General features: G+C 45.0%; 26 non-coding genes across 26 annotated transcripts; all 26 read right to left on the bottom strand.

The window, feature by feature from the left end:
- Window positions 1-19: 19 nt before the first annotated feature.
- On the bottom strand, window positions 20-183 carry LOC137271341 (U1 spliceosomal RNA). The gene has a single exon (XR_010955886.1). It is a non-coding gene; the product is annotated as a U1 spliceosomal RNA (small nuclear RNA).
- A 471-nt stretch (window positions 184-654) lies between these two features.
- On the bottom strand, window positions 655-818 carry LOC137271340 (U1 spliceosomal RNA). The gene has a single exon (XR_010955885.1). It is a non-coding gene; the product is annotated as a U1 spliceosomal RNA (small nuclear RNA).
- A 471-nt stretch (window positions 819-1,289) lies between these two features.
- Window positions 1,290-1,453, bottom strand: LOC137271338 (U1 spliceosomal RNA). Its single transcript, XR_010955883.1, has one exon. It is a non-coding gene; the product is annotated as a U1 spliceosomal RNA (small nuclear RNA).
- Window positions 1,454-1,924: 471 nt separating this feature from the next.
- Window positions 1,925-2,088, bottom strand: LOC137271337 (U1 spliceosomal RNA). Its single transcript, XR_010955882.1, has one exon. It is a non-coding gene; the product is annotated as a U1 spliceosomal RNA (small nuclear RNA).
- Window positions 2,089-2,559: 471 nt separating this feature from the next.
- On the bottom strand, window positions 2,560-2,723 carry LOC137271336 (U1 spliceosomal RNA). The gene has a single exon (XR_010955881.1). It is a non-coding gene; the product is annotated as a U1 spliceosomal RNA (small nuclear RNA).
- A 471-nt stretch (window positions 2,724-3,194) lies between these two features.
- On the bottom strand, window positions 3,195-3,358 carry LOC137271335 (U1 spliceosomal RNA). Its single transcript, XR_010955880.1, has one exon. It is a non-coding gene; the product is annotated as a U1 spliceosomal RNA (small nuclear RNA).
- Window positions 3,359-3,829: 471 nt separating this feature from the next.
- On the bottom strand, window positions 3,830-3,993 carry LOC137271334 (U1 spliceosomal RNA). The gene has a single exon (XR_010955879.1). It is a non-coding gene; the product is annotated as a U1 spliceosomal RNA (small nuclear RNA).
- A 471-nt stretch (window positions 3,994-4,464) lies between these two features.
- On the bottom strand, window positions 4,465-4,628 carry LOC137271333 (U1 spliceosomal RNA). The gene has a single exon (XR_010955878.1). It is a non-coding gene; the product is annotated as a U1 spliceosomal RNA (small nuclear RNA).
- Window positions 4,629-5,099: 471 nt separating this feature from the next.
- Window positions 5,100-5,263, bottom strand: LOC137271332 (U1 spliceosomal RNA). The gene has a single exon (XR_010955877.1). It is a non-coding gene; the product is annotated as a U1 spliceosomal RNA (small nuclear RNA).
- Window positions 5,264-5,734: 471 nt separating this feature from the next.
- On the bottom strand, window positions 5,735-5,898 carry LOC137271331 (U1 spliceosomal RNA). The gene has a single exon (XR_010955876.1). It is a non-coding gene; the product is annotated as a U1 spliceosomal RNA (small nuclear RNA).
- Window positions 5,899-6,369: 471 nt separating this feature from the next.
- On the bottom strand, window positions 6,370-6,533 carry LOC137271330 (U1 spliceosomal RNA). Its single transcript, XR_010955875.1, has one exon. It is a non-coding gene; the product is annotated as a U1 spliceosomal RNA (small nuclear RNA).
- Window positions 6,534-7,004: 471 nt separating this feature from the next.
- Window positions 7,005-7,168, bottom strand: LOC137271329 (U1 spliceosomal RNA). The gene has a single exon (XR_010955874.1). It is a non-coding gene; the product is annotated as a U1 spliceosomal RNA (small nuclear RNA).
- A 471-nt stretch (window positions 7,169-7,639) lies between these two features.
- Window positions 7,640-7,803, bottom strand: LOC137271326 (U1 spliceosomal RNA). The gene has a single exon (XR_010955872.1). It is a non-coding gene; the product is annotated as a U1 spliceosomal RNA (small nuclear RNA).
- A 471-nt stretch (window positions 7,804-8,274) lies between these two features.
- LOC137271325 (U1 spliceosomal RNA) lies at window positions 8,275-8,438 on the bottom strand. The gene has a single exon (XR_010955871.1). It is a non-coding gene; the product is annotated as a U1 spliceosomal RNA (small nuclear RNA).
- A 471-nt stretch (window positions 8,439-8,909) lies between these two features.
- LOC137271324 (U1 spliceosomal RNA) lies at window positions 8,910-9,073 on the bottom strand. Its single transcript, XR_010955870.1, has one exon. It is a non-coding gene; the product is annotated as a U1 spliceosomal RNA (small nuclear RNA).
- Window positions 9,074-9,544: 471 nt separating this feature from the next.
- Window positions 9,545-9,708, bottom strand: LOC137271323 (U1 spliceosomal RNA). The gene has a single exon (XR_010955869.1). It is a non-coding gene; the product is annotated as a U1 spliceosomal RNA (small nuclear RNA).
- Window positions 9,709-10,179: 471 nt separating this feature from the next.
- Window positions 10,180-10,343, bottom strand: LOC137271322 (U1 spliceosomal RNA). Its single transcript, XR_010955868.1, has one exon. It is a non-coding gene; the product is annotated as a U1 spliceosomal RNA (small nuclear RNA).
- A 471-nt stretch (window positions 10,344-10,814) lies between these two features.
- On the bottom strand, window positions 10,815-10,978 carry LOC137271321 (U1 spliceosomal RNA). The gene has a single exon (XR_010955867.1). It is a non-coding gene; the product is annotated as a U1 spliceosomal RNA (small nuclear RNA).
- Window positions 10,979-11,449: 471 nt separating this feature from the next.
- Window positions 11,450-11,613, bottom strand: LOC137271320 (U1 spliceosomal RNA). The gene has a single exon (XR_010955866.1). It is a non-coding gene; the product is annotated as a U1 spliceosomal RNA (small nuclear RNA).
- A 471-nt stretch (window positions 11,614-12,084) lies between these two features.
- LOC137271319 (U1 spliceosomal RNA) lies at window positions 12,085-12,248 on the bottom strand. The gene has a single exon (XR_010955865.1). It is a non-coding gene; the product is annotated as a U1 spliceosomal RNA (small nuclear RNA).
- Window positions 12,249-12,719: 471 nt separating this feature from the next.
- Window positions 12,720-12,883, bottom strand: LOC137271318 (U1 spliceosomal RNA). Its single transcript, XR_010955864.1, has one exon. It is a non-coding gene; the product is annotated as a U1 spliceosomal RNA (small nuclear RNA).
- Window positions 12,884-13,354: 471 nt separating this feature from the next.
- Window positions 13,355-13,517, bottom strand: LOC137271365 (U1 spliceosomal RNA). The gene has a single exon (XR_010955908.1). It is a non-coding gene; the product is annotated as a U1 spliceosomal RNA (small nuclear RNA).
- Window positions 13,518-13,988: 471 nt separating this feature from the next.
- LOC137271317 (U1 spliceosomal RNA) lies at window positions 13,989-14,152 on the bottom strand. The gene has a single exon (XR_010955863.1). It is a non-coding gene; the product is annotated as a U1 spliceosomal RNA (small nuclear RNA).
- A 471-nt stretch (window positions 14,153-14,623) lies between these two features.
- LOC137271363 (U1 spliceosomal RNA) lies at window positions 14,624-14,787 on the bottom strand. The gene has a single exon (XR_010955906.1). It is a non-coding gene; the product is annotated as a U1 spliceosomal RNA (small nuclear RNA).
- Window positions 14,788-15,259: 472 nt separating this feature from the next.
- LOC137271351 (U1 spliceosomal RNA) lies at window positions 15,260-15,423 on the bottom strand. The gene has a single exon (XR_010955895.1). It is a non-coding gene; the product is annotated as a U1 spliceosomal RNA (small nuclear RNA).
- Window positions 15,424-15,894: 471 nt separating this feature from the next.
- Window positions 15,895-16,058, bottom strand: LOC137271339 (U1 spliceosomal RNA). The gene has a single exon (XR_010955884.1). It is a non-coding gene; the product is annotated as a U1 spliceosomal RNA (small nuclear RNA).
- Window positions 16,059-16,193: the final 135 nt, after the last annotated feature.

Below are 16,193 nucleotides of genomic sequence, written 5' to 3'. Positions count from 1 at the left end.
ATTTTTGGGGTTGATTTTCAAGGGGAGAGCGCGAACGCAGTCCCCCACACTTATAAATTGCGCACCCGAGTCGTCCACATTTGGGACGATCGCAGGGGTCAACCAAACCGAGGTGCAATGGAAAGGTCTCGCCCCGGGCCCACAGCCTTGCGGATCACTGTAAAGCCTGTGCCAGGTAAGTATGCTTGGGACAGGTTCCAGTTTTCACTTACATCACCCTGGCGTTGCCCTATTCAGGTGTCACATCATCAACGCTTCACATATATTTCATGGCAGGTTAATTGTTCGTACAGTTTATTGTACAGAACAGTCCATTAGTACCTTCACTTTGTGAAAAAATTACTGATAGATAAAAACACACACAGACGGATTTATTTCCATTTAGACTGCATGCACGTGCATCTCTGATCCGGGACGCAGGGGAGACAACTTGACAGTCCAAACACAACAACTGGCTGACAAAGCGATCCCATCTGAAATACATCAAACTCAGACTTGCTTTAAACATATACTTTTGCCACAGCAAACAGATTAACACATGCGCATTAAAAACACATAGTTTGCACATACACACACGGGAAAACAATCATCTTCAAGTGATTTGGAAGTGGGGGAAGTGTCAACTGAAAATATCTATTTTTGGGGTTGATTTTCAAGGGGAGAGCGCGAACGCAGTCCCCCACACTTATAAATTGCGCACCCGAGTCGTCCACATTTGGGACGATCGCAGGGGTCAACCAAACCGAGGTGCAATGGAAAGGTCTCGCCCCGGGCCCACAGCCTTGCGGATCACTGTAAAGCCTGTGCCAGGTAAGTATGCTTGGGACAGGTTCCAGTTTTCACTTACATCACCCTGGCGTTGCCCTATTCAGGTGTCACATCATCAACGCTTCACATATATTTCATGGCAGGTTAATTGTTCGTACAGTTTATTGTACAGAACAGTCCATTAGTACCTTCACTTTGTGAAAAAATTACTGATAGATAAAAACACACACAGACGGATTTATTTCCATTTAGACTGCATGCACGTGCATCTCTGATCCGGGACGCAGGGGAGACAACTTGACAGTCCAAACACAACAACTGGCTGACAAAGCGATCCCATCTGAAATACATCAAACTCAGACTTGCTTTAAACATATACTTTTGCCACAGCAAACAGATTAACACATGCGCATTAAAAACACATAGTTTGCACATACACACACGGGAAAACAATCATCTTCAAGTGATTTGGAAGTGGGGGAAGTGTCAACTGAAAATATCTATTTTTGGGGTTGATTTTCAAGGGGAGAGCGCGAACGCAGTCCCCCACACTTATAAATTGCGCACCCGAGTCGTCCACATTTGGGACGATCGCAGGGGTCAACCAAACCGAGGTGCAATGGAAAGGTCTCGCCCCGGGCCCACAGCCTTGCGGATCACTGTAAAGCCTGTGCCAGGTAAGTATGCTTGGGACAGGTTCCAGTTTTCACTTACATCACCCTGGCGTTGCCCTATTCAGGTGTCACATCATCAACGCTTCACATATATTTCATGGCAGGTTAATTGTTCGTACAGTTTATTGTACAGAACAGTCCATTAGTACCTTCACTTTGTGAAAAAATTACTGATAGATAAAAACACACACAGACGGATTTATTTCCATTTAGACTGCATGCACGTGCATCTCTGATCCGGGACGCAGGGGAGACAACTTGACAGTCCAAACACAACAACTGGCTGACAAAGCGATCCCATCTGAAATACATCAAACTCAGACTTGCTTTAAACATATACTTTTGCCACAGCAAACAGATTAACACATGCGCATTAAAAACACATAGTTTGCACATACACACACGGGAAAACAATCATCTTCAAGTGATTTGGAAGTGGGGGAAGTGTCAGCTGAAAATATCTATTTTTGGGGTTGATTTTCAAGGGGAGAGCGCGAACGCAGTCCCCCACACTTATAAATTGCGCACCCGAGTCGTCCACATTTGGGACGATCGCAGGGGTCAACCAAACCGAGGTGCAATGGAAAGGTCTCGCCCCGGGCCCACAGCCTTGCGGATCACTGTAAAGCCTGTGCCAGGTAAGTATGCTTGGGACAGGTTCCAGTTTTCACTTACATCACCCTGGCGTTGCCCTATTCAGGTGTCACATCATCAACGCTTCACATATATTTCATGGCAGGTTAATTGTTCGTACAGTTTATTGTACAGAACAGTCCATTAGTACCTTCACTTTGTGAAAAAATTACTGATAGATAAAAACACACACAGACGGATTTATTTCCATTTAGACTGCATGCACGTGCATCTCTGATCCGGGACGCAGGGGAGACAACTTGACAGTCCAAACACAACAACTGGCTGACAAAGCGATCCCATCTGAAATACATCAAACTCAGACTTGCTTTAAACATATACTTTTGCCACAGCAAACAGATTAACACATGCGCATTAAAAACACATAGTTTGCACATACACACACGGGAAAACAATCATCTTCAAGTGATTTGGAAGTGGGGGAAGTGTCAACTGAAAATATCTATTTTTGGGGTTGATTTTCAAGGGGAGAGCGCGAACGCAGTCCCCCACACTTATAAATTGCGCACCCGAGTCGTCCACATTTGGGACGATCGCAGGGGTCAACCAAACCGAGGTGCAATGGAAAGGTCTCGCCCCGGGCCCACAGCCTTGCGGATCACTGTAAAGCCTGTGCCAGGTAAGTATGCTTGGGACAGGTTCCAGTTTTCACTTACATCACCCTGGCGTTGCCCTATTCAGGTGTCACATCATCAACGCTTCACATATATTTCATGGCAGGTTAATTGTTCGTACAGTTTATTGTACAGAACAGTCCATTAGTACCTTCACTTTGTGAAAAAATTACTGATAGATAAAAACACACACAGACGGATTTATTTCCATTTAGACTGCATGCACGTGCATCTCTGATCCGGGACGCAGGGGAGACAACTTGACAGTCCAAACACAACAACTGGCTGACAAAGCGATCCCATCTGAAATACATCAAACTCAGACTTGCTTTAAACATATACTTTTGCCACAGCAAACAGATTAACACATGCGCATTAAAAACACATAGTTTGCACATACACACACGGGAAAACAATCATCTTCAAGTGATTTGGAAGTGGGGGAAGTGTCAACTGAAAATATCTATTTTTGGGGTTGATTTTCAAGGGGAGAGCGCGAACGCAGTCCCCCACACTTATAAATTGCGCACCCGAGTCGTCCACATTTGGGACGATCGCAGGGGTCAACCAAACCGAGGTGCAATGGAAAGGTCTCGCCCCGGGCCCACAGCCTTGCGGATCACTGTAAAGCCTGTGCCAGGTAAGTATGCTTGGGACAGGTTCCAGTTTTCACTTACATCACCCTGGCGTTGCCCTATTCAGGTGTCACATCATCAACGCTTCACATATATTTCATGGCAGGTTAATTGTTCGTACAGTTTATTGTACAGAACAGTCCATTAGTACCTTCACTTTGTGAAAAAATTACTGATAGATAAAAACACACACAGACGGATTTATTTCCATTTAGACTGCATGCACGTGCATCTCTGATCCGGGACGCAGGGGAGACAACTTGACAGTCCAAACACAACAACTGGCTGACAAAGCGATCCCATCTGAAATACATCAAACTCAGACTTGCTTTAAACATATACTTTTGCCACAGCAAACAGATTAACACATGCGCATTAAAAACACATAGTTTGCACATACACACACGGGAAAACAATCATCTTCAAGTGATTTGGAAGTGGGGGAAGTGTCAACTGAAAATATCTATTTTTGGGGTTGATTTTCAAGGGGAGAGCGCGAACGCAGTCCCCCACACTTATAAATTGCGCACCCGAGTCGTCCACATTTGGGACGATCGCAGGGGTCAACCAAACCGAGGTGCAATGGAAAGGTCTCGCCCCGGGCCCACAGCCTTGCGGATCACTGTAAAGCCTGTGCCAGGTAAGTATGCTTGGGACAGGTTCCAGTTTTCACTTACATCACCCTGGCGTTGCCCTATTCAGGTGTCACATCATCAACGCTTCACATATATTTCATGGCAGGTTAATTGTTCGTACAGTTTATTGTACAGAACAGTCCATTAGTACCTTCACTTTGTGAAAAAATTACTGATAGATAAAAACACACACAGACGGATTTATTTCCATTTAGACTGCATGCACGTGCATCTCTGATCCGGGACGCAGGGGAGACAACTTGACAGTCCAAACACAACAACTGGCTGACAAAGCGATCCCATCTGAAATACATCAAACTCAGACTTGCTTTAAACATATACTTTTGCCACAGCAAACAGATTAACACATGCGCATTAAAAACACATAGTTTGCACATACACACACGGGAAAACAATCATCTTCAAGTGATTTGGAAGTGGGGGAAGTGTCAACTGAAAATATCTATTTTTGGGGTTGATTTTCAAGGGGAGAGCGCGAACGCAGTCCCCCACACTTATAAATTGCGCACCCGAGTCGTCCACATTTGGGACGATCGCAGGGGTCAACCAAACCGAGGTGCAATGGAAAGGTCTCGCCCCGGGCCCACAGCCTTGCGGATCACTGTAAAGCCTGTGCCAGGTAAGTATGCTTGGGACAGGTTCCAGTTTTCACTTACATCACCCTGGCGTTGCCCTATTCAGGTGTCACATCATCAACGCTTCACATATATTTCATGGCAGGTTAATTGTTCGTACAGTTTATTGTACAGAACAGTCCATTAGTACCTTCACTTTGTGAAAAAATTACTGATAGATAAAAACACACACAGACGGATTTATTTCCATTTAGACTGCATGCACGTGCATCTCTGATCCGGGACGCAGGGGAGACAACTTGACAGTCCAAACACAACAACTGGCTGACAAAGCGATCCCATCTGAAATACATCAAACTCAGACTTGCTTTAAACATATACTTTTGCCACAGCAAACAGATTAACACATGCGCATTAAAAACACATAGTTTGCACATACACACACGGGAAAACAATCATCTTCAAGTGATTTGGAAGTGGGGGAAGTGTCAACTGAAAATATCTATTTTTGGGGTTGATTTTCAAGGGGAGAGCGCGAACGCAGTCCCCCACACTTATAAATTGCGCACCCGAGTCGTCCACATTTGGGACGATCGCAGGGGTCAACCAAACCGAGGTGCAATGGAAAGGTCTCGCCCCGGGCCCACAGCCTTGCGGATCACTGTAAAGCCTGTGCCAGGTAAGTATGCTTGGGACAGGTTCCAGTTTTCACTTACATCACCCTGGCGTTGCCCTATTCAGGTGTCACATCATCAACGCTTCACATATATTTCATGGCAGGTTAATTGTTCGTACAGTTTATTGTACAGAACAGTCCATTAGTACCTTCACTTTGTGAAAAAATTACTGATAGATAAAAACACACACAGACGGATTTATTTCCATTTAGACTGCATGCACGTGCATCTCTGATCCGGGACGCAGGGGAGACAACTTGACAGTCCAAACACAACAACTGGCTGACAAAGCGATCCCATCTGAAATACATCAAACTCAGACTTGCTTTAAACATATACTTTTGCCACAGCAAACAGATTAACACATGCGCATTAAAAACACATAGTTTGCACATACACACACGGGAAAACAATCATCTTCAAGTGATTTGGAAGTGGGGGAAGTGTCAACTGAAAATATCTATTTTTGGGGTTGATTTTCAAGGGGAGAGCGCGAACGCAGTCCCCCACACTTATAAATTGCGCACCCGAGTCGTCCACATTTGGGACGATCGCAGGGGTCAACCAAACCGAGGTGCAATGGAAAGGTCTCGCCCCGGGCCCACAGCCTTGCGGATCACTGTAAAGCCTGTGCCAGGTAAGTATGCTTGGGACAGGTTCCAGTTTTCACTTACATCACCCTGGCGTTGCCCTATTCAGGTGTCACATCATCAACGCTTCACATATATTTCATGGCAGGTTAATTGTTCGTACAGTTTATTGTACAGAACAGTCCATTAGTACCTTCACTTTGTGAAAAAATTACTGATAGATAAAAACACACACAGACGGATTTATTTCCATTTAGACTGCATGCACGTGCATCTCTGATCCGGGACGCAGGGGAGACAACTTGACAGTCCAAACACAACAACTGGCTGACAAAGCGATCCCATCTGAAATACATCAAACTCAGACTTGCTTTAAACATATACTTTTGCCACAGCAAACAGATTAACACATGCGCATTAAAAACACATAGTTTGCACATACACACACGGGAAAACAATCATCTTCAAGTGATTTGGAAGTGGGGGAAGTGTCAACTGAAAATATCTATTTTTGGGGTTGATTTTCAAGGGGAGAGCGCGAACGCAGTCCCCCACACTTATAAATTGCGCACCCGAGTCGTCCACATTTGGGACGATCGCAGGGGTCAACCAAACCGAGGTGCAATGGAAAGGTCTCGCCCCGGGCCCACAGCCTTGCGGATCACTGTAAAGCCTGTGCCAGGTAAGTATGCTTGGGACAGGTTCCAGTTTTCACTTACATCACCCTGGCGTTGCCCTATTCAGGTGTCACATCATCAACGCTTCACATATATTTCATGGCAGGTTAATTGTTCGTACAGTTTATTGTACAGAACAGTCCATTAGTACCTTCACTTTGTGAAAAAATTACTGATAGATAAAAACACACACAGACGGATTTATTTCCATTTAGACTGCATGCACGTGCATCTCTGATCCGGGACGCAGGGGAGACAACTTGACAGTCCAAACACAACAACTGGCTGACAAAGCGATCCCATCTGAAATACATCAAACTCAGACTTGCTTTAAACATATACTTTTGCCACAGCAAACAGATTAACACATGCGCATTAAAAACACATAGTTTGCACATACACACACGGGAAAACAATCATCTTCAAGTGATTTGGAAGTGGGGGAAGTGTCAACTGAAAATATCTATTTTTGGGGTTGATTTTCAAGGGGAGAGCGCGAACGCAGTCCCCCACACTTATAAATTGCGCACCCGAGTCGTCCACATTTGGGACGATCGCAGGGGTCAACCAAACCGAGGTGCAATGGAAAGGTCTCGCCCCGGGCCCACAGCCTTGCGGATCACTGTAAAGCCTGTGCCAGGTAAGTATGCTTGGGACAGGTTCCAGTTTTCACTTACATCACCCTGGCGTTGCCCTATTCAGGTGTCACATCATCAACGCTTCACATATATTTCATGGCAGGTTAATTGTTCGTACAGTTTATTGTACAGAACAGTCCATTAGTACCTTCACTTTGTGAAAAAATTACTGATAGATAAAAACACACACAGACGGATTTATTTCCATTTAGACTGCATGCACGTGCATCTCTGATCCGGGACGCAGGGGAGACAACTTGACAGTCCAAACACAACAACTGGCTGACAAAGCGATCCCATCTGAAATACATCAAACTCAGACTTGCTTTAAACATATACTTTTGCCACAGCAAACAGATTAACACATGCGCATTAAAAACACATAGTTTGCACATACACACACGGGAAAACAATCATCTTCAAGTGATTTGGAAGTGGGGGAAGTGTCAACTGAAAATATCTATTTTTGGGGTTGATTTTCAAGGGGAGAGCGCGAACGCAGTCCCCCACACTTATAAATTGCGCACCCGAGTCGTCCACATTTGGGACGATCGCAGGGGTCAACCAAACCGAGGTGCAATGGAAAGGTCTCGCCCCGGGCCCACAGCCTTGCGGATCACTGTAAAGCCTGTGCCAGGTAAGTATGCTTGGGACAGGTTCCAGTTTTCACTTACATCACCCTGGCGTTGCCCTATTCAGGTGTCACATCATCAACGCTTCACATATATTTCATGGCAGGTTAATTGTTCGTACAGTTTATTGTACAGAACAGTCCATTAGTACCTTCACTTTGTGAAAAAATTACTGATAGATAAAAACACACACAGACGGATTTATTTCCATTTAGACTGCATGCACGTGCATCTCTGATCCGGGACGCAGGGGAGACAACTTGACAGTCCAAACACAACAACTGGCTGACAAAGCGATCCCATCTGAAATACATCAAACTCAGACTTGCTTTAAACATATACTTTTGCCACAGCAAACAGATTAACACATGCGCATTAAAAACACATAGTTTGCACATACACACACGGGAAAACAATCATCTTCAAGTGATTTGGAAGTGGGGGAAGTGTCAACTGAAAATATCTATTTTTGGGGTTGATTTTCAAGGGGAGAGCGCGAACGCAGTCCCCCACACTTATAAATTGCGCACCCGAGTCGTCCACATTTGGGACGATCGCAGGGGTCAACCAAACCGAGGTGCAATGGAAAGGTCTCGCCCCGGGCCCACAGCCTTGCGGATCACTGTAAAGCCTGTGCCAGGTAAGTATGCTTGGGACAGGTTCCAGTTTTCACTTACATCACCCTGGCGTTGCCCTATTCAGGTGTCACATCATCAACGCTTCACATATATTTCATGGCAGGTTAATTGTTCGTACAGTTTATTGTACAGAACAGTCCATTAGTACCTTCACTTTGTGAAAAAATTACTGATAGATAAAAACACACACAGACGGATTTATTTCCATTTAGACTGCATGCACGTGCATCTCTGATCCGGGACGCAGGGGAGACAACTTGACAGTCCAAACACAACAACTGGCTGACAAAGCGATCCCATCTGAAATACATCAAACTCAGACTTGCTTTAAACATATACTTTTGCCACAGCAAACAGATTAACACATGCGCATTAAAAACACATAGTTTGCACATACACACACGGGAAAACAATCATCTTCAAGTGATTTGGAAGTGGGGGAAGTGTCAACTGAAAATATCTATTTTTGGGGTTGATTTTCAAGGGGAGAGCGCGAACGCAGTCCCCCACACTTATAAATTGCGCACCCGAGTCGTCCACATTTGGGACGATCGCAGGGGTCAACCAAACCGAGGTGCAATGGAAAGGTCTCGCCCCGGGCCCACAGCCTTGCGGATCACTGTAAAGCCTGTGCCAGGTAAGTATGCTTGGGACAGGTTCCAGTTTTCACTTACATCACCCTGGCGTTGCCCTATTCAGGTGTCACATCATCAACGCTTCACATATATTTCATGGCAGGTTAATTGTTCGTACAGTTTATTGTACAGAACAGTCCATTAGTACCTTCACTTTGTGAAAAAATTACTGATAGATAAAAACACACACAGACGGATTTATTTCCATTTAGACTGCATGCACGTGCATCTCTGATCCGGGACGCAGGGGAGACAACTTGACAGTCCAAACACAACAACTGGCTGACAAAGCGATCCCATCTGAAATACATCAAACTCAGACTTGCTTTAAACATATACTTTTGCCACAGCAAACAGATTAACACATGCGCATTAAAAACACATAGTTTGCACATACACACACGGGAAAACAATCATCTTCAAGTGATTTGGAAGTGGGGGAAGTGTCAACTGAAAATATCTATTTTTGGGGTTGATTTTCAAGGGGAGAGCGCGAACGCAGTCCCCCACACTTATAAATTGCGCACCCGAGTCGTCCACATTTGGGACGATCGCAGGGGTCAACCAAACCGAGGTGCAATGGAAAGGTCTCGCCCCGGGCCCACAGCCTTGCGGATCACTGTAAAGCCTGTGCCAGGTAAGTATGCTTGGGACAGGTTCCAGTTTTCACTTACATCACCCTGGCGTTGCCCTATTCAGGTGTCACATCATCAACGCTTCACATATATTTCATGGCAGGTTAATTGTTCGTACAGTTTATTGTACAGAACAGTCCATTAGTACCTTCACTTTGTGAAAAAATTACTGATAGATAAAAACACACACAGACGGATTTATTTCCATTTAGACTGCATGCACGTGCATCTCTGATCCGGGACGCAGGGGAGACAACTTGACAGTCCAAACACAACAACTGGCTGACAAAGCGATCCCATCTGAAATACATCAAACTCAGACTTGCTTTAAACATATACTTTTGCCACAGCAAACAGATTAACACATGCGCATTAAAAACACATAGTTTGCACATACACACACGGGAAAACAATCATCTTCAAGTGATTTGGAAGTGGGGGAAGTGTCAACTGAAAATATCTATTTTTGGGGTTGATTTTCAAGGGGAGAGCGCGAACGCAGTCCCCCACACTTATAAATTGCGCACCCGAGTCGTCCACATTTGGGACGATCGCAGGGGTCAACCAAACCGAGGTGCAATGGAAAGGTCTCGCCCCGGGCCCACAGCCTTGCGGATCACTGTAAAGCCTGTGCCAGGTAAGTATGCTTGGGACAGGTTCCAGTTTTCACTTACATCACCCTGGCGTTGCCCTATTCAGGTGTCACATCATCAACGCTTCACATATATTTCATGGCAGGTTAATTGTTCGTACAGTTTATTGTACAGAACAGTCCATTAGTACCTTCACTTTGTGAAAAAATTACTGATAGATAAAAACACACACAGACGGATTTATTTCCATTTAGACTGCATGCACGTGCATCTCTGATCCGGGACGCAGGGGAGACAACTTGACAGTCCAAACACAACAACTGGCTGACAAAGCGATCCCATCTGAAATACATCAAACTCAGACTTGCTTTAAACATATACTTTTGCCACAGCAAACAGATTAACACATGCGCATTAAAAACACATAGTTTGCACATACACACACGGGAAAACAATCATCTTCAAGTGATTTGGAAGTGGGGGAAGTGTCAACTGAAAATATCTATTTTTGGGGTTGATTTTCAAGGGGAGAGCGCGAACGCAGTCCCCCACACTTATAAATTGCGCACCCGAGTCGTCCACATTTGGGACGATCGCAGGGGTCAACCAAACCGAGGTGCAATGGAAAGGTCTCGCCCCGGGCCCACAGCCTTGCGGATCACTGTAAAGCCTGTGCCAGGTAAGTATGCTTGGGACAGGTTCCAGTTTTCACTTACATCACCCTGGCGTTGCCCTATTCAGGTGTCACATCATCAACGCTTCACATATATTTCATGGCAGGTTAATTGTTCGTACAGTTTATTGTACAGAACAGTCCATTAGTACCTTCACTTTGTGAAAAAATTACTGATAGATAAAAACACACACAGACGGATTTATTTCCATTTAGACTGCATGCACGTGCATCTCTGATCCGGGACGCAGGGGAGACAACTTGACAGTCCAAACACAACAACTGGCTGACAAAGCGATCCCATCTGAAATACATCAAACTCAGACTTGCTTTAAACATATACTTTTGCCACAGCAAACAGATTAACACATGCGCATTAAAAACACATAGTTTGCACATACACACACGGGAAAACAATCATCTTCAAGTGATTTGGAAGTGGGGGAAGTGTCAACTGAAAATATCTATTTTTGGGGTTGATTTTCAAGGGGAGAGCGCGAACGCAGTCCCCCACACTTATAAATTGCGCACCCGAGTCGTCCACATTTGGGACGATCGCAGGGGTCAACCAAACCGAGGTGCAATGGAAAGGTCTCGCCCCGGGCCCACAGCCTTGCGGATCACTGTAAAGCCTGTGCCAGGTAAGTATGCTTGGGACAGGTTCCAGTTTTCACTTACATCACCCTGGCGTTGCCCTATTCAGGTGTCACATCATCAACGCTTCACATATATTTCATGGCAGGTTAATTGTTCGTACAGTTTATTGTACAGAACAGTCCATTAGTACCTTCACTTTGTGAAAAAATTACTGATAGATAAAAACACACACAGACGGATTTATTTCCATTTAGACTGCATGCACGTGCATCTCTGATCCGGGACGCAGGGGAGACAACTTGACAGTCCAAACACAACAACTGGCTGACAAAGCGATCCCATCTGAAATACATCAAACTCAGACTTGCTTTAAACATATACTTTTGCCACAGCAAACAGATTAACACATGCGCATTAAAAACACATAGTTTGCACATACACACACGGGAAAACAATCATCTTCAAGTGATTTGGAAGTGGGGGAAGTGTCAACTGAAAATATCTATTTTTGGGGTTGATTTTCAAGGGGAGAGCGCGAACGCAGTCCCCCACACTTATAAATTGCGCACCCGAGTCGTCCACATTTGGGACGATCGCAGGGGTCAACCAAACCGAGGTGCAATGGAAAGGTCTCGCCCCGGGCCCACAGCCTTGCGGATCACTGTAAAGCCTGTGCCAGGTAAGTATGCTTGGGACAGGTTCCAGTTTTCACTTACATCACCCTGGCGTTGCCCTATTCAGGTGTCACATCATCAACGCTTCACATATATTTCATGGCAGGTTAATTGTTCGTACAGTTTATTGTACAGAACAGTCCATTAGTACCTTCACTTTGTGAAAAAATTACTGATAGATAAAAACACACACAGACGGATTTATTTCCATTTAGACTGCATGCACGTGCATCTCTGATCCGGGACGCAGGGGAGACAACTTGACAGTCCAAACACAACAACTGGCTGACAAAGCGATCCCATCTGAAATACATCAAACTCAGACTTGCTTTAAACATATACTTTTGCCACAGCAAACAGATTAACACATGCGCATTAAAAACACATAGTTTGCACATACACACACGGGAAAACAATCATCTTCAAGTGATTTGGAAGTGGGGGAAGTGTCAACTGAAAATATCTATTTTTGGGGTTGATTTTCAAGGGGAGAGCGCGAACGCAGTCCCCCACACTTATAAATTGCGCACCCGAGTCGTCCACATTTGGGACGATCGCAGGGGTCAACCAAACCGAGGTGCAATGGAAAGGTCTCGCCCCGGGCCCACAGCCTTGCGGATCACTGTAAAGCCTGTGCCAGGTAAGTATGCTTGGGACAGGTTCCAGTTTTCACTTACATCACCCTGGCGTTGCCCTATTCAGGTGTCACATCATCAACGCTTCACATATATTTCATGGCAGGTTAATTGTTCGTACAGTTTATTGTACAGAACAGTCCATTAGTACCTTCACTTTGTGAAAAAATTACTGATAGATAAAAACACACACAGACGGATTTATTTCCATTTAGACTGCATGCACGTGCATCTCTGATCCGGGACGCAGGGGAGACAACTTGACAGTCCAAACACAACAACTGGCTGACAAAGCGATCCCATCTGAAATACATCAAACTCAGACTTGCTTTAAACATATACTTTTGCCACAGCAAACAGATTAACACATGCGCATTAAAAACACATAGTTTGCACATACACACACGGGAAAACAATCATCTTCAAGTGATTTGGAAGTGGGGGAAGTGTCAACTGAAAATATCTATTTTTGGGGTTGATTTTCAAGGGGAGAGCGCGAACGCAGTCCCCCACACTTATAAATTGCGCACCCGAGTCGTCCACATTTGGGACGATCGCAGGGTCAACCAAACCGAGGTGCAATGGAAAGGTCTCGCCCCGGGCCCACAGCCTTGCGGATCACTGTAAAGCCTGTGCCAGGTAAGTATGCTTGGGACAGGTTCCAGTTTTCACTTACATCACCCTGGCGTTGCCCTATTCAGGTGTCACATCATCAACGCTTCACATATATTTCATGGCAGGTTAATTGTTCGTACAGTTTATTGTACAGAACAGTCCATTAGTACCTTCACTTTGTGAAAAAATTACTGATAGATAAAAACACACACAGACGGATTTATTTCCATTTAGACTGCATGCACGTGCATCTCTGATCCGGGACGCAGGGGAGACAACTTGACAGTCCAAACACAACAACTGGCTGACAAAGCGATCCCATCTGAAATACATCAAACTCAGACTTGCTTTAAACATATACTTTTGCCACAGCAAACAGATTAACACATGCGCATTAAAAACACATAGTTTGCACATACACACACGGGAAAACAATCATCTTCAAGTGATTTGGAAGTGGGGGAAGTGTCAACTGAAAATATCTATTTTTGGGGTTGATTTTCAAGGGGAGAGCGCGAACGCAGTCCCCCACACTTATAAATTGCGCACCCGAGTCGTCCACATTTGGGACGATCGCAGGGGTCAACCAAACCGAGGTGCAATGGAAAGGTCTCGCCCCGGGCCCACAGCCTTGCGGATCACTGTAAAGCCTGTGCCAGGTAAGTATGCTTGGGACAGGTTCCAGTTTTCACTTACATCACCCTGGCGTTGCCCTATTCAGGTGTCACATCATCAACGCTTCACATATATTTCATGGCAGGTTAATTGTTCGTACAGTTTATTGTACAGAACAGTCCATTAGTACCTTCACTTTGTGAAAAAATTACTGATAGATAAAAACACACACAGACGGATTTATTTCCATTTAGACTGCATGCACGTGCATCTCTGATCCGGGACGCAGGGGAGACAACTTGACAGTCCAAACACAACAACTGGCTGACAAAGCGATCCCATCTGAAATACATCAAACTCAGACTTGCTTTAAACATATACTTTTGCCACAGCAAACAGATTAACACATGCGCATTAAAAACACATAGTTTGCACATACACACACGGGAAAACAATCATCTTCAAGTGATTTGGAAGTGGGGGAAGTGTCAACTGAAAATATCTATTTTTGGGGTTGATTTTCAAGGGGAGAGCGCGAACGCAGTCCCCCACACTTATAAATTGCGCACCCGAGTCGTCCACATTTGGGACGATCGCAGGGGTCAACCAAACCGAGGTGCAATGGAAAGGTCTCGCCCCGGGCCCACAGCCTTGCGGATCACTGTAAAGCCTGTGCCAGGTAAGTATGCTTGGGACAGGTTCCAGTTTTCACTTACATCACCCTGGCGTTGCCCTATTCAGGTGTCACATCATCAACGCTTCACATATATTTCATGGCAGGTTAATTGTTCGTACAGTTTATTGTACAGAACAGTCCATTAGTACCTTCACTTTGTGAAAAAATTACCTGATAGATAAAAACACACACAGACGGATTTATTTCCATTTAGACTGCATGCACGTGCATCTCTGATCCGGGACGCAGGGGAGACAACTTGACAGTCCAAACACAACAACTGGCTGACAAAGCGATCCCATCTGAAATACATCAAACTCAGACTTGCTTTAAACATATACTTTTGCCACAGCAAACAGATTAACACATGCGCATTAAAAACACATAGTTTGCACATACACACACGGGAAAACAATCATCTTCAAGTGATTTGGAAGTGGGGGAAGTGTCAACTGAAAATATCTATTTTTGGGGTTGATTTTCAAGGGGAGAGCGCGAACGCAGTCCCCCACACTTATAAATTGCGCACCCGAGTCGTCCACATTTGGGACGATCGCAGGGGTCAACCAAACCGAGGTGCAATGGAAAGGTCTCGCCCCGGGCCCACAGCCTTGCGGATCACTGTAAAGCCTGTGCCAGGTAAGTATGCTTGGGACAGGTTCCAGTTTTCACTTACATCACCCTGGCGTTGCCCTATTCAGGTGTCACATCATCAACGCTTCACATATATTTCATGGCAGGTTAATTGTTCGTACAGTTTATTGTACAGAACAGTCCATTAGTACCTTCACTTTGTGAAAAAATTACTGATAGATAAAAACACACACAGACGGATTTATTTCCATTTAGACTGCATGCACGTGCATCTCTGATCCGGGACGCAGGGGAGACAACTTGACAGTCCAAACACAACAACTGGCTGACAAAGCGATCCCATCTGAAATACATCAAACTCAGACTTGCTTTAAACATATACTTTTGCCACAGCAAACAGATTAACACATGCGCATTAAAAACACATAGTTTGCACATACACACACGGGAAAACAATCATCTTCAAGTGATTTGGAAGTGGGGGAAGTGTCAACTGAAAATATCTATTTTTGGGGTTGATTTTCAAGGGGAGAGCGCGAACGCAGTCCCCCACACTTATAAATTGCGCACCCGAGTCGTCCACATTTGGGACGATCGCAGGGGTCAACCAAACCGAGGTGCAATGGAAAGGTCTCGCCCCGGGCCCACAGCCTTGCGGATCACTGTAAAGCCTGTGCCAGGTAAGTATGCTTGGGACAGGTTCCAGTTTTCACTTACATCACCCTGGCGTTGCCCTATTCAGGTGTCACATCATCAACGCTTCACATATATTTCATGGCAGGTTAATTGTTCGTACAGTTTATTGTACAGAACAGTCCATTAG

The sequence above is a fragment of the Haliotis asinina genome, unplaced genomic scaffold (genome assembly GCF_037392515.1).
Source record: "Haliotis asinina isolate JCU_RB_2024 unplaced genomic scaffold, JCU_Hal_asi_v2 scaffold_116, whole genome shotgun sequence".
Classification (NCBI taxonomy): Eukaryota; Metazoa; Mollusca; class Gastropoda; order Lepetellida; family Haliotidae; genus Haliotis; species Haliotis asinina.
This window is presented reverse-complemented; position numbering and strand designations above follow the sequence as displayed.